Here is a 13,190-nt window from a genome sequence, read left to right as displayed (position 1 = left end):
CTTCCCGTGGTTGTTCCTTCCCGGGGAAACACCTGGCTGGTCATTGCTTGCGTTGAGAAACATGTGATGGTGTCTCCGCGGCTTCTGTTTTGCATGTTTTGCATATTTCCCATAAGGGATGGGGGCAGTGCTCTAGAATCACTGCGTTGAGAAACACGTGATGGTGTCTCCGCAGTGTTGGATGTTGATCTCCATGAGTTCATTCATCATTTTTCACAGGTAGAAAGATTGGCTGAGCAAACGATGGGGCCCTCGCTAACTAGAAAGGACAGGAAAGAAAAGCTGCTGTCTGCAATCACGCAAAAAACCCTGCCAAAAAGAATGTCCAAAATGTCTGATAGAAAAAGGCCCTGAAGTCGCTAGACTTCAAATCACTATATCAGCACTCAGGTATATTCTGAAGACAGAGCAAAATAGATCAACTGATCAGAGACAAAAATGGGGATTCAGCCCTGTCCCAGCCAGGGCTGGCTGAACACAAAAACTAAGTAAACCAGACAAAAACTCATATGAACAATAGCAGAGAAAACTTAGCTTTAGGAAGGCAGGAACCAAACTGGAAACCAGGAGCCACAGTTAGGAAAAATCACCAGCAAGAAACTAGGGAGTCGGCTGCCTTAAATCCAATCAGAAACTCCTGATGTCCAATCGCAATCCTCTTCCTCAGGTGGCCGGTCTCTGCCATTTAGATCAGCTTCATTACCTCCCTTCACCAACAGAGGGAGTCCAGATAGAGAACTCACTACTCCTCTGTCAGCACAGCCAGCTCCATAACCCTCACCAGAAGCCAGAGGCAAACCCGAAAATGAGCTCACAACACCACCCCATCCATCCCCCATCACCACTCATACACATAAGCCCCTCTATACTTCCCTCTCCCAGGTACAGCTCCCATGCACTTCTCACCTTCCTGAAAAACCTCAGCCTTTCTTACCCAAACACATTGCACAAAAAATTCTAACATTTCAAAGAACTACTTGCTCTTTATGTTCCTACTCCTACTGATATCAGGGTTTTTCTCCCTCAACCCCGGTCCACCATCCCCCAACCTCAACCCCTACCCTCCCCCATATCAAAACCATAATAATCTTATTAATATTACTTGCCCTCCTTCATATCCTTCTTTCAATTGTGCCCTCTGGAATCCACAGTCTGTATGTAGCAAGTTTCCTTTCCTGCACAACTACTTTCTGAACAACTCTCTGAATCTATAGGCCCTCACTGAAACCTGGATTCAGGGCTCTGACACTGTCTCCCCTGCTGCCATTTCCCGTGGTGGCTTACAATTCACCCATTCCTCAAGACCCACAAGCAGATTTGGTGGTGGAGTCGGCATACTCCTGTCCCCCCTATGCACTTTCCATGTCATCTCCCCAGTTCCATCACTTTCATTCCCTTCTTTTGAGATCCACATCATCAGGCTTTTCCGTCCCCTTTCCCTCAGAGTAGCGGTCATATACTGGCCCCCATGCTCACCCACCCACTTCCTTGACCACTTCTCTGCCTGGCTGCCGCACTTCATGTCCTCAGAACTACTAACCCTTATCCTGGGAGACTTCAACATCCCCATTAATAGCCCCACTTCCACATCTGCATCCCAGCTTCTATCACTAACCACTTCTCTTGGCCTCTCACAGCTCTCAACCTCTGAGACACACAAAGACGGTAACACCCTTGATCTGGTCTTTGTCCGGCTCTGCTCAATCTCCTACCTAAATAACTCACCGCTTCCCCTCTCTGACCACAACATTCTTTCCTTCACACTCCACCCCAGCACACTCCTAACTATCATACATTCAGAAATCTACAAGCCATTAACCCTCACACACTTTCAGACTCCCTACAATCTTCCCTGTCCCCAACTTCCTCTTTTTCTTGTCCCGATCTGGCTGTTCATCACTACAATGACACTCTTAGAAGCACCCTGGACCAGGTAGCGCTCCTCACCGTCAGAACCTCAAAACACAGAGTAAAACAGCCCTGGCTCACATCGCAAACTCGACTTCTCCAGCGATGCTCTAGGAGTGCTGAATGCCGATGGGAAAAAAACCCGCACACCAGCAGACTTCATCCACTTGAAATTTATGTTAAGAACCTATAACTCTGCCCTTCACCTCGCCAAATAGATCTATTTCACCTCCCTGATCTCCTCACTAGCCAACAACCCCAAGAAACTTTTTGACACCTTTCACTCCCTCCTCAGGCTAAAAGTACAAGCCCCTATCACAGACATTTGTGCAGATGACATGGCCTCCCACTTTATAGAGAAAATAGATAATATCCATCAGGAAATCCACTCCCAACCACCAAGTGCTGTGACTCCCATCCCTCTCTGCATTTCCCCTGGCTCACTTTCCACATTTGATCCCATCACAGAAGAAGTCTTCAGACTCCTCTCTTCTTCTCGTCCGACTACATGCACTACCGACCCTGTTCCCTCACATCTCCTCCAGTCTCTCTCTCCAGTCGTCACAACTCGCCTAACTACAATCTTTAATCTCTCCCTCTACTCAGGCATTTTCCCATCCTCCTTCAAACACTCTATTGTTACTCCATTAGTAAAGAAATCTGCTCTCGACCGATCCTGCACAAACAACTACAGACCAGTCTCTAATCTCCCCTTCATCTTTAAACTTTTGGAGCTCCTAGTCTACTCCCACCTTACCTGTTACCTCTCCACCTCACTCCCTCCTAGACCCTTCACAGTCCGGCTTCCGCCCTCTCCATTCAACTGAAACTGCACTCATCAAAGTTGCCAATGACCTTCTGACAGCAAAATGTAATGGTGAACACTCTCTGCTCATTATCCTCGACCTTTCTGCAGCTTTTGACACTGTTGACCACTATCTCCTACTCTCTAGGCTCCAGTCACTAGGCATTAAGGACACCACTCTCTCCTGGCTCTCTTCCTATCTTTCTGACCGCTCCTTCAGTGTTTTGTTCGCTGGCTCCTCGTCATCTCCTCTTCCTCTCGCTGTTGGGGTACCTCAGGGCTTAGTCCTTGGCCCCCTTCTCTTCTCTCTCTACACGGCCCCAATTGGACAGATCATCAGCAGATTTGGCTTTCAATATCATCTTTTTGTTGATAACACACAACTATACACGTCATCCCCCGACCTTACCCCCGCGGTACTACAGAATGCCAGTGACGGTCTGTCCGTAGTCTCCAACATCATGTCCGCTCTCTATCTGAAACTTAACCTCTCAAAAACTGAACTTCTTCTGCTCCTGCTGTCTACTAACCTCCCTAAATCTGACATTTCCCTCTCCGTTGGTGGAACCATAATAACACCCCAGCAGCAGGCGCGCTGTCTGGGTGTTATGTTTGACACCAACCTCTCCTTCACATTCCATATACAATCTCTTGCCCGCTCTTGCCGCTTACACCTAAAGAACATCTCCAGAATCCGACCTTTTTTCACCATGGAAACAACAAAACCCCTCACTGTCGCATTGATCCACTCCCGCCTGGACTATTGCAACGCTTTATTAACTGGCCTCCCCATTATTCGACTTTCCCCTCTACAGTCCTTACTTAATGCAGCAGCCAGGGTCATCCATCTGGCTAATCGGTACTCGGACGTGTCCGCTCTTCGCCAATCGTTACACTGGTTGCCCATTCATTATAGGATCCAATTCAAAGTACTTGTCCTCACCCATAAAGCTCTCCACAGTGCGGCACCCCCCTACATCTCCTCCCTCATTTCTGTCTATTGGCCTAACCGACCGCTGTGCTCTACAAACGACCTTCGACTAACCTCTGCACTAATCCATACCTCCCACTCCCGACTCCAAGACTTCTCCCGTGCTGCGCCAATCCTCTGGAATGCTCTACCCCAAGAAATTAGGACTGTCCACAATTTGCACAGTTTTAGGCGCTCCCTCAAAACGCATCTGTTCAGAGCGGACTATCATATTCACTAATCAAAGTCATTTTATGTGCAAGTGTGCGTGTGTAGCCCCTTCACTATCTCCATCTATCCCTCACTCCATTCAAGATGGCTGGACCATCATTGTTAAATACATCACTGTAAATACACACCTGTATCTCCCCCACCTCATTGTAGATTGTAAGCTCTCATGAGCAGGGTCGTCTTATTTTGCTTTAATTATTGTATTGCTAACGTTGTTACTTATGACTTGTGTTTTGAAACTGTTAAACTGTAAAGCGCTGCGGAATATGTTGGCGCTATATAAATAAAGATTATTATTATTATTATTATTATTATTAATTGAGGCGGCTGCCGGCCATGATGATGTGTCAACACTCAGGACCCTACCGCGCCATTTTAAACAACACCACAATTGTGACAGTTCCCTGCTCAGGTTTAGGGGAATTGATGCGGTCGATCCTGGTATTCGTGGTGGGAGGATCTCTTCCAGATTTGCCCAACGCGAGACCAGGTGGTTTTGGGTCCTGGACACAGTGCAACCAAAAGGGCTCAATGAGAACATCAGCTTTGTTCCATTCTTGTGATCCACTATGGTTTAAGGCTGGTTTCACACTTGCTTTTTTTTGCAGCGCGTTTTTCCCGCAAAAAAACGCATTGAAAAAACGCATACAAACGCTGCGTTTTTTTCAAGCATTTTTATGCGCATGCAGGAAAAAAACGCAGCGTTTTTGTGCGTTTGTATGCGTTTTTGTGCGTTTGCGTTTTTTTACAGATTTTTGAAAAACCCCCCAAAAAAGAAAAAAAAAACATTCAACAACACACGACCAATGGGACTTCATTGTGGGTGTGGTATGTTAATATATAGACCCTGTCTACAGTATTCTTCACATTTGCTTGATTCTTCTCGTGACCATGGATCTGCGCTGGAAGAGTTTTCACTTCAACTTGGATTTGGACATCGCGATGGCTCAGGCGTATGCAGTTGCTTGCCATGAACAAAGGAAGAGAGAGGCAGCGAAGACTGCAGCGGCGGCGTATGTGGATACATCCGATTGTTGAACGCCGGGAGAGCCGTGGGGCATACCACACCCTCTACAGCGAGCTCCAGGCAAACCCGGAGAAATTTACAGATTATATCCGGATGTCCCAAGAAAGTTTCAGGGATTTGCTTGCTCGTGTCCAACAATCCATCTGGAGACAGGACACACAGCTCCGTCGTGCGATTCCTCCTGAGGAACGGCTACTGGTGACATTACGGTATGTAATATTTAAAAACCAAGGGGTGCGGTCTGATGTTTTTTTTTTAAATTTAGTATTCAAAACCTTGGGTAATTAGTTTTCGTGAATGTACTAATATTTTATTTTATAGTTTTTTAAAATAATATACATAAATATTAATTTTACTTCTTTGTCTGTTCACAGATTCCTGGCGACTGGAGAAACCCTATCTTCACTACACTTCCAGTACCGTATTGGAATCTCTACCTTGTCTGGAATTGTTGCTGACACCTGCCGGGCTCTCTGGAATGTTCTTTGTCCAGAATTTATGCCCCTGCCCACCGCTGAAAAGTGGATGGAAATTGCTGACAAATTCTGGACAGTATGCAATTTTCCCAACTGTTTGGGAGCTGTTGATGGTAAACACATACGGATCATCAAACCCAAAAGAACGGGATCTGAGTACTATAATTACAAAAAGTACTTTTCAATAGTACTCATGGCCATTGCGGATGCCGGATGTATGTTTGTAGCAGTGGACATTGGAGCATTTGGCCGTGGTAATGACTCACAGGCTTTTAAAAACTCAGACATGGGCCAGAGGTTGTATGGCAACCAATTTAATTTCCCTATGCCACGGCCTCTTCCTCACACCAAAGCTCTGCCACTGCCCTTTGTAATGGTTGGCGATGAGGCTTTTCAAATGTGCGGAAACTTAGTGAAACCCTACTCCAGCCGGGACTTGGACCACACCAAAAAAATATTTAATTACAGGCTGACCAGGGCCAGAAGAACTGTCGAGTGTGCTTTTGGGATTCTTGTCTCCAGATGGCGAATTCTGGGCACGGCCATTAATCTTAAACTTGAAACAGTCGATGAGGTGGTGAAGGCCTGTGTGGTTCTACATAACTTTGTGATGGCTAAAGAGCACCCGACCTTTGAACTGGACGATGATGCTCCTAACCCATTGCCTGAATTCACTCAGCACACTCTCAGGTCATCCGTTGAAGTTGGCCAAATGAGGGACCAATTTGCGGCCTACTTTATTTCTGATGTAGGACGGGTGCACTGGCAAGATGAAATGGTGTAATGTTTTTGTTTGTTTATGGTAATAAAAAACCTTATTTGATACCATTACTGAGGGCACTATATTTTTTAAACTCCAATTAAATAAAAAACTTCCCATGTATAACTGAATTTTTTGATGTTCACACACCTGGGCAGGTAAATACACATATGAGTTAAAATGCAGCATTGCTAGTCTGCGTGAAATATATTGGAACGAGCAAAGCTGCAGGCCATGAATCAGGAAACCAATTTTTTTCAAGAGAAAATTGTCCAACTAGTTGAAAAAAAAGTATGTGATTTTTTTCAAAACCCAACCCCAATGAAAGTCAATGGGGAATACAAGTCAGCATTGAGTGGATGAATGTAATCAGCTCAATTCCAACTTGTAGTGTAGAAATAGACAAGTTTCTAGAGTTATTACACTAGGCCTTGGAATGACTATACTAGGCCGTGGTATTTCAAATATGAGTATAGTAGGCCTTGGGCCTACTAGTATAGTCATATGTGAAATACCACGGCCTAGTATAGTCATACCAAGGCCTACTGTAATAACTCGATTTTTACCAACTAGGAGCTTGTTTCACGAAAAACAAACAGGTGAAACTTGACAAGTTTCAACAGTTTGTTTTTCATGAAACCAGATTCAAGTTGGTAAAACTCGAGTTATTACACTAGGCCTTGGTATGACTATACTAGTCCGTGTTATTTCACATATGACTATACTAGGACTTGGGTTGGTTTTTAACATGTATTTACCCATCAGTGTGTGTGAGCGGCGCAAACAACATTAATGAAACTTTGTAATGGTGAACCACAAATGTAAATTTATTTTTAATCACAAAAATAAACCAAAAAATTATTTTTTCCGGCGTTTGGGGGCAGATGGTTTCAATTTGGGTGTGTGCAGGGAATATGCAACACTTGCAGTTGAAGACGGTGTTTGAGGGGAAGGGGCAACAAAACTTGTGGGGGAAGGTAGTCCAGTTAAGGGAATTAAACTAGGAACACTTGGAGGAGAGGAAATCTGTTCAGGTACATTTGTTGTAATGGCATGTCGCCGTAGGCTTGTGTGCCTGGACCGACTTTGGCCCAATGCCCGCCTTGATTGATATCGCCTTGAACTTGGGGCAAATATTGAGTGTAGGTCCCCCGTCTGCTGGGGTGGCTGCTGCTGCTGCTGAGGTGGCTGCTGCTGCTGCTGAGGTGGCTGCTGCTGCTGCTGAGGTGGCTGCTGCTGCTGCTGAGGTGGCGGCTGCTGCTGCTGAGGTGGCGGCTGCTGCTGCTGAGGTGGCGGCTGCTGCTGCTGAGGTGGCGGCTGCTGCTGCTGAGGTGGCTGCTGCTGCTGCTCTTGGTTGGCAGTGCTCGTCCTTGCAGGAGGACTGGTGGCGGCAGTGATGGTCCAGGTTTGCGGAGTGGTGGTGGCAGGGCTACTACATGTTGTTGTAGCGGCAGGGCTGTTCCATGTTTGCCTAGTGGTGGCTGAGCTCCACGCATGCATGGGAGTGGCGGTGGTGCTCCAGACAGGAGCAGCGCTTGCCATGGTGGTGTCGGTGAAGTGACCAGCTGCATTCAGACTTGTGGTGGTGTAACGGTGGGTGTCCTGGCTTTGAATAGAGGTGTCCGTGCAGTGGTATGCAGCACAAGTCGGTAGTGAGGTGAAGCGAGTCAATGGTGGCACAGGTGGAAATGACACCACTGACTGCTGACCGTACCGATTATGCTGCATAGCCTGCAAGAAAGCATTGTTGCAGGCCTGCAGCATATTCAGCTGTTGCTCAGGACTAAGGTGTTCCGCCATGCCCTTTTCAATCTTACTAAAAAAATGGTGTGCTGGTCTGTTGAGGTCGGCCTCCAGACGGTCAAGGCGCTGTTCTACAGAATTGAAGCGGTGTTCAAAGTGGTTAAAACCACGTTCCATGAGTGCGAAACCGCTTTCAACTCTGTCGGACAGCGACTTGAGGCTGGAATTAAAGGCCTCGCTCAAATGCATAAACTCGGGCAAGACATTCCTGTCCAAGGCCCTCTGCCGCTGGCGGGTAGTGCCCGCATAACCAGTGGCAGAGACCTGGGACAGGGGAACACCTGATGGCCCAGCTTCCTGGTCACCAGCTGTGTGTGTGGCTGACCTGCAAGGTGCTTCCTGGCTGTCGGATGGCTGGGACGGGTCAGAGGACGTCCGAGGAAGGACTGCTCCAGGGCCAGGTTGCAGGGTGCTGCTCCAGGTGCTGTGGAAGAAAGGAAAATCATTACTACCATGCCTTTACAAGAAGCATCAGCTGTGGATTAGAAAAACACAGATTAATAAAAATAAAACCCCAAAATTTATAATACTTACGATCTCGTGGCAAGGACCGGTCTTAGGAACTGCAACGCGTGATAGTGACGGTATCTAGTTCTGGTCCTTGACGCAGATCCACTGCGAACCTGGCCCTCAGCACGAACATCACTGTTGAAGCGGTCCTTGATCGAACGCCAACGTGTTTGGACTTTGTCCACTGTTGGGAAAAAAAAACAGTGCCGTCAAGGACAACAGTCACTGCGGCACAATATAGCAATACAATACTCAAAGCAGTCACTGTAGAGCCCGATGACACTGTTGGGTTTCCTGCTAGAATATACCTAGCACGAAACCCAACAGTGCCGTCAAGGACAACAGTCACTGAGGCACAATACAGAGCAGGGAAATACTCACTAAACGCCTTTTTGGAGGATGCTGTGGTGCTGTCCCAGCCATCCATCAACGCTGCGGCCACCTCATTCCATAGCCGCCGGGTCACCACATTGTCCTTGTACAGCCGGTCACGGCTGTCCCACAACGGCGCACGCTCCTGGACCAGGCTGATGAGCTGCTCATTATCCAGGTAGACGTCTTCATCCCGTTGTGGAACCTAGACAAAACACATTCATTAGAATAATCAAATTTAAATTGAATAAAAAGTTACAAAAAAAAGAAACATAAAAAAGAGTAAAAAAAGAAGATAAAAAATAAAGAACATTACAAATCATTTGATACATACATTCCGTATCACCACCGGGACTTGGCTTCGCTGCTCCTGCTCTTCTCCCTCAGAAGTCCCGTCCGCAGAAGATGATGATGATGTCTTAAAAAAGTTGAAAAAAACGTAAGAGATTTGGAGTAGCAGCAGATATACTTACCAGATGCACGAAAATAATCACCTCACGGTCTGCTTGCGCCAATTCCTGCCGCGATGGGGAATATTCGGATTCTGAAGACATACTGCATGTAAAAATAATAAAAATCATTAGTACATACATAATTTAAAAGGACAGGCATATAATGTAATATACTCACATTCTTGCGCTGATAATGGGTTCCTTGGTGACTGTCTGCTCTCCAATCTGTCAGTGTAGTAGTGGCAGAGTTTTGGCAGGCACCTCCTTTATATAGACTTTTTTTTTTTGACTTTAGAAGTTTATAACTAGTACAACAAGTGGACACCACCAAAAAAACGCAGCGCTAAAAAAACGCATACATGCGCATGCCAGTGCGCACGTATGCGCATCCATAGGCTATAATGGCCATTTTTAGCGCAAAACGTGCGCATGCGCTTTTTTGCAGGACCAAAAAATGCAACATGTAGCGTCTGTGAAATACAAACGCACACCCCAAAAAAACGCAGCGCATGAAAATCGCATACGTGCGCATGCCAGCGCGCAGGTATGCGCACCCATGTTAAATATAGGGGAAAAAACGCATGCGCACGTATGCGTTTTTTTCAAGCGCAAAAAAACGCAAATGTGAAACCAGCCTAACATGTGCATGTTTTGGTTTCATTTATTCTCTTTTTTTTTTAATATTTTTTATTCAGCCTCATCAACCTTCTACTATTCCAGCGATCCACTTACCTATATACTATGGAACTCAATAATGGTTTCTATCTATATGCGCAACTTGACTCTCTGGCTTTCCTCATTTGTCAGCAAGAAACTAAGATTTGTTTTAATTATTTAAACTCCTTATAACATTGTTGTGCTATTTAATATTTATGGCGCCATTCTGTAATGATATCATGTAATCTCTGATCTAGGCGATTTACCATTTAGTTTGTATAACATACATGTGTTTACTTATATATTTACATCAGGTTCATGATTGTGAAGAATTTTGGTGTATATAGGTAGTGTAAGCAAGCGTCAAGCAATTGTCCTTTATGCAATTTCCCTGGCAGCCTCTGTACACGTGCGCACCATGATCACGGTCCGTCCGTGGGCTCTCGGCGTCTCCTGTTGCTGTGATGACGGTCACGTGATGTGACGTCATGGGCATGTGACACCGATGCCGTCGGGTGTCCTGTCACCATGACTGCGCATGCGTCATCAAGCGGCTGCGGCGCTCCAGATGCTCTCATCTGACAGGCACTTGTGTAAGGGTGCGATGCTGCAGACTTCACTGCAATTGGTGTGCCTGATACTGTAACACCCAGGACTAATTAGCGAACGCTATCATCATCATTGGTTGATGGGGCTTTTTAAACCCCTGCTTCCTTCTATTCTACACCCCTTGAGAAAGGCACAGACCGCTGAAACGCGCGTTGAGGTGGACGCTCCTGGACGTGCTCCTGCTCATCTATCCGTTAATGTCACATTTGGATGATTAACTATTATTGATGTAGCTAGTGCGGGATTTTTCTTTGGTTATTGGCCATATGGGGAATGTGCAATACCACTATCTAGCAATACTGTTTGATATGCATCCCCATATGTGTTAGAGATAGACATATGTGTGTGTATATATATATATATATATATATATATATATATATATATATATATATATATATATATATATACACACTGTATATATACATATGATTATGATGAATTGTGACTGCCCTTCTTTAACGTGTGCTGTTTGGTGGAACCCTTCCCCTCCTTGTATCTATGTACCTAATAAAATTTTCATATATTTTTTACATACGCTTATGTATTTTGGGGAGTTTTTTTCATCGCAGTTTCTTCTTTGTATGCTAAAGCACATTTTGAGTGGTTTAAGGGGAATAATGTAAATGTTTTGGAGTGGCCTAGTGAAAGCCCAGACCTTAATCCAATTGAGAATCTGTGATTAGACTTGAAGATTGTTGTTCACCAGAGGAAACCATCTAAGTTGAAGTACATGGAAGAGTTTTCCTTTGGGGAATGGGCAAAAATTTCAGTGGGAAGATGTGGAAACATCACAGACTTATCCAAAACGACTTGCAATTGTAATTGCCGCCAAAGAAAGCTCTACAAAGTACTGAGTTTAGGGGGGTAAATAGTTATACACATACTGAAGTTTTCAGTTATTTTGTCCTATTTTGCTTCATGATAAAAATAAAACCAAACGTTCACAGTTGTAGGCATGTTCTTGACATGAACTGATGCAAACCTTCAAAAAAACAGTGAAATTCCAGGTTGTAAGGTAGCAAAACACAAAGAATGCCAAGGGGAGGGTGAATACTTTTTCAAGTCACTGTATAGCTTTGCCTCTGTGCTACCGGAGGAGGCAAGGGCACTGAATCAGGATGGATGCAACTTAGTGGAAGCAGGCATTAGTCACCACTTCACTAAACAATTGCATCATCACACATTAACGTCTTACTAGACAAACCACCAGCAAAATGTGCATTCACCTACTACTACAGATCACCAGGAAAGCAGGTGTTACCTCCTTCATTACTCTAGACCACTAAGAAAGCAGATATTAAAGTTAACCTGTCATTAAATGGCCAAACTGTGGGAAGCATGAGTCAGTCTGGTTGTGCGATCCAGGTATCTTTTGACAGGTTTCCTTTAACCTCACGACTATCCTAAGCCACTAAATAGGTAGGCATTAATCTTACCTTTAAGGGCATGTCACACTAAGCGATATCGCTAGTAATATCGCTGTAACGTCACTGGTTTTTGTGACATAGCAGTGATATTGCTAGCGATATCGCTATGTGTGATACTTACCTCCGACCGCTCCCCCGCTGATTATCGCTGATCGCGCGAGAACGTCCTGGATCGTTTCTCGTCGTCAGCTTCCTGCTGAGCTTCCTGTGGCGCAGACGAGCGACGCGTGGACGCGGGCGGGAGGACGTCAGGATCGCCTCGTCTGACAGGTAAGTAGCGACCCCCGACCCCTGCTATGTTGCTGGTGAGATCTGCCTGTGTGGCAGCTCACTAGCGACCACTTAGCGATGTACCAGCGATCCTGACCGCGTCATATTGCTGGTCGGGATCGCTGGTGCATTGCTAAGTGTGACAGTACCTTTACTCTAAGCCATTAAGGAAGGAGGCATTATAGAGTAACAGTTGTTTCAATTTTCACTTCATAGTCCACATGAACATAGAACTTTGTGATGCAATTGTGTGAAAAAGTGTTTGCCCCTTCCTGATTTCCTATTCTTTTGTATGTTTGTCACACTTAAATGTATGAGATCACCAAACAATTGTAAATATTAGACAAAGATAACACAAGAAAACACAGAATGCAGTATTTAAATGAAGGTCTTTATTATTAAGGGAAAAAGAAATCCAAACCTACAGATTTTCTTATATTCGTGTGTACTATTGATTTATGAAATAAAAATTCAAACGACGGTTGGACTTTAAGCTCTCTACTATCATAGACCAACGGGAAAGTAGGAATCAACCTCTTCACTATCATAACCCACCAGGAAAGCAGACGTTACCTAATCCACAACTGAAGACCACTATTGAATCAACCATGAAATTCTCCGCTTCTCTAGATCATAAGGTAAGTAGTCGTTACCGCATTCACTATTCCAGACCACTAAAGAAGTAGGCATTAACCTTTTCACCACTCTACACTTCAGTAGTTTTTCTGGAAGAATTAAGGCAACATGCTGAGCTTTTTTCCACTACACTTGGGACCTTTCCAAATGGAAAACAAACTGACCCATAAAATGTCTTGATTCTTGAATCGCAAGGCAGATTCAAAGAAAAAAGAATACTCAGGGGAGCAGCAGAAATAAAATAACAGCAAAAACTGGCCATGCTTGACTGAGG

General features: G+C 45.0%; 1 protein-coding gene and 1 long non-coding RNA gene across 2 annotated transcripts in view; one reads left to right on the top strand and one right to left on the bottom strand.

Moving 5' to 3' along the window:
- Window positions 1-13,190, bottom strand: part of TXLNB (taxilin beta) — a 269,051-nt gene that overhangs the window by 93,931 nt on the left and 161,930 nt on the right. The window lies entirely within an intron of this gene.
- The window catches only part of LOC141089362 (uncharacterized), a 30,626-nt gene that overhangs the window by 15,559 nt on the left and 1,877 nt on the right, over window positions 1-13,190 (top strand). Inside the window, exon 2 of the long non-coding RNA XR_012232260.1 lies at window positions 12,791-12,918. This is a non-coding gene — a long non-coding RNA (uncharacterized lncRNA). The remainder of the gene's footprint in view (window positions 1-12,790; window positions 12,919-13,190) is intronic.

This window comes from Dendrobates tinctorius, unplaced genomic scaffold, assembly GCF_039654945.1.
Source record: "Dendrobates tinctorius isolate UK_male_01 unplaced genomic scaffold, ASM3965494v1 ptg000046l, whole genome shotgun sequence".
In the NCBI taxonomy this organism is placed as follows: domain Eukaryota; kingdom Metazoa; phylum Chordata; class Amphibia; order Anura; family Dendrobatidae; genus Dendrobates; species Dendrobates tinctorius.
The sequence above is the reverse complement of the archived record's forward strand: the minus strand, read 5'-3'. Positions and strand labels throughout refer to the sequence as shown.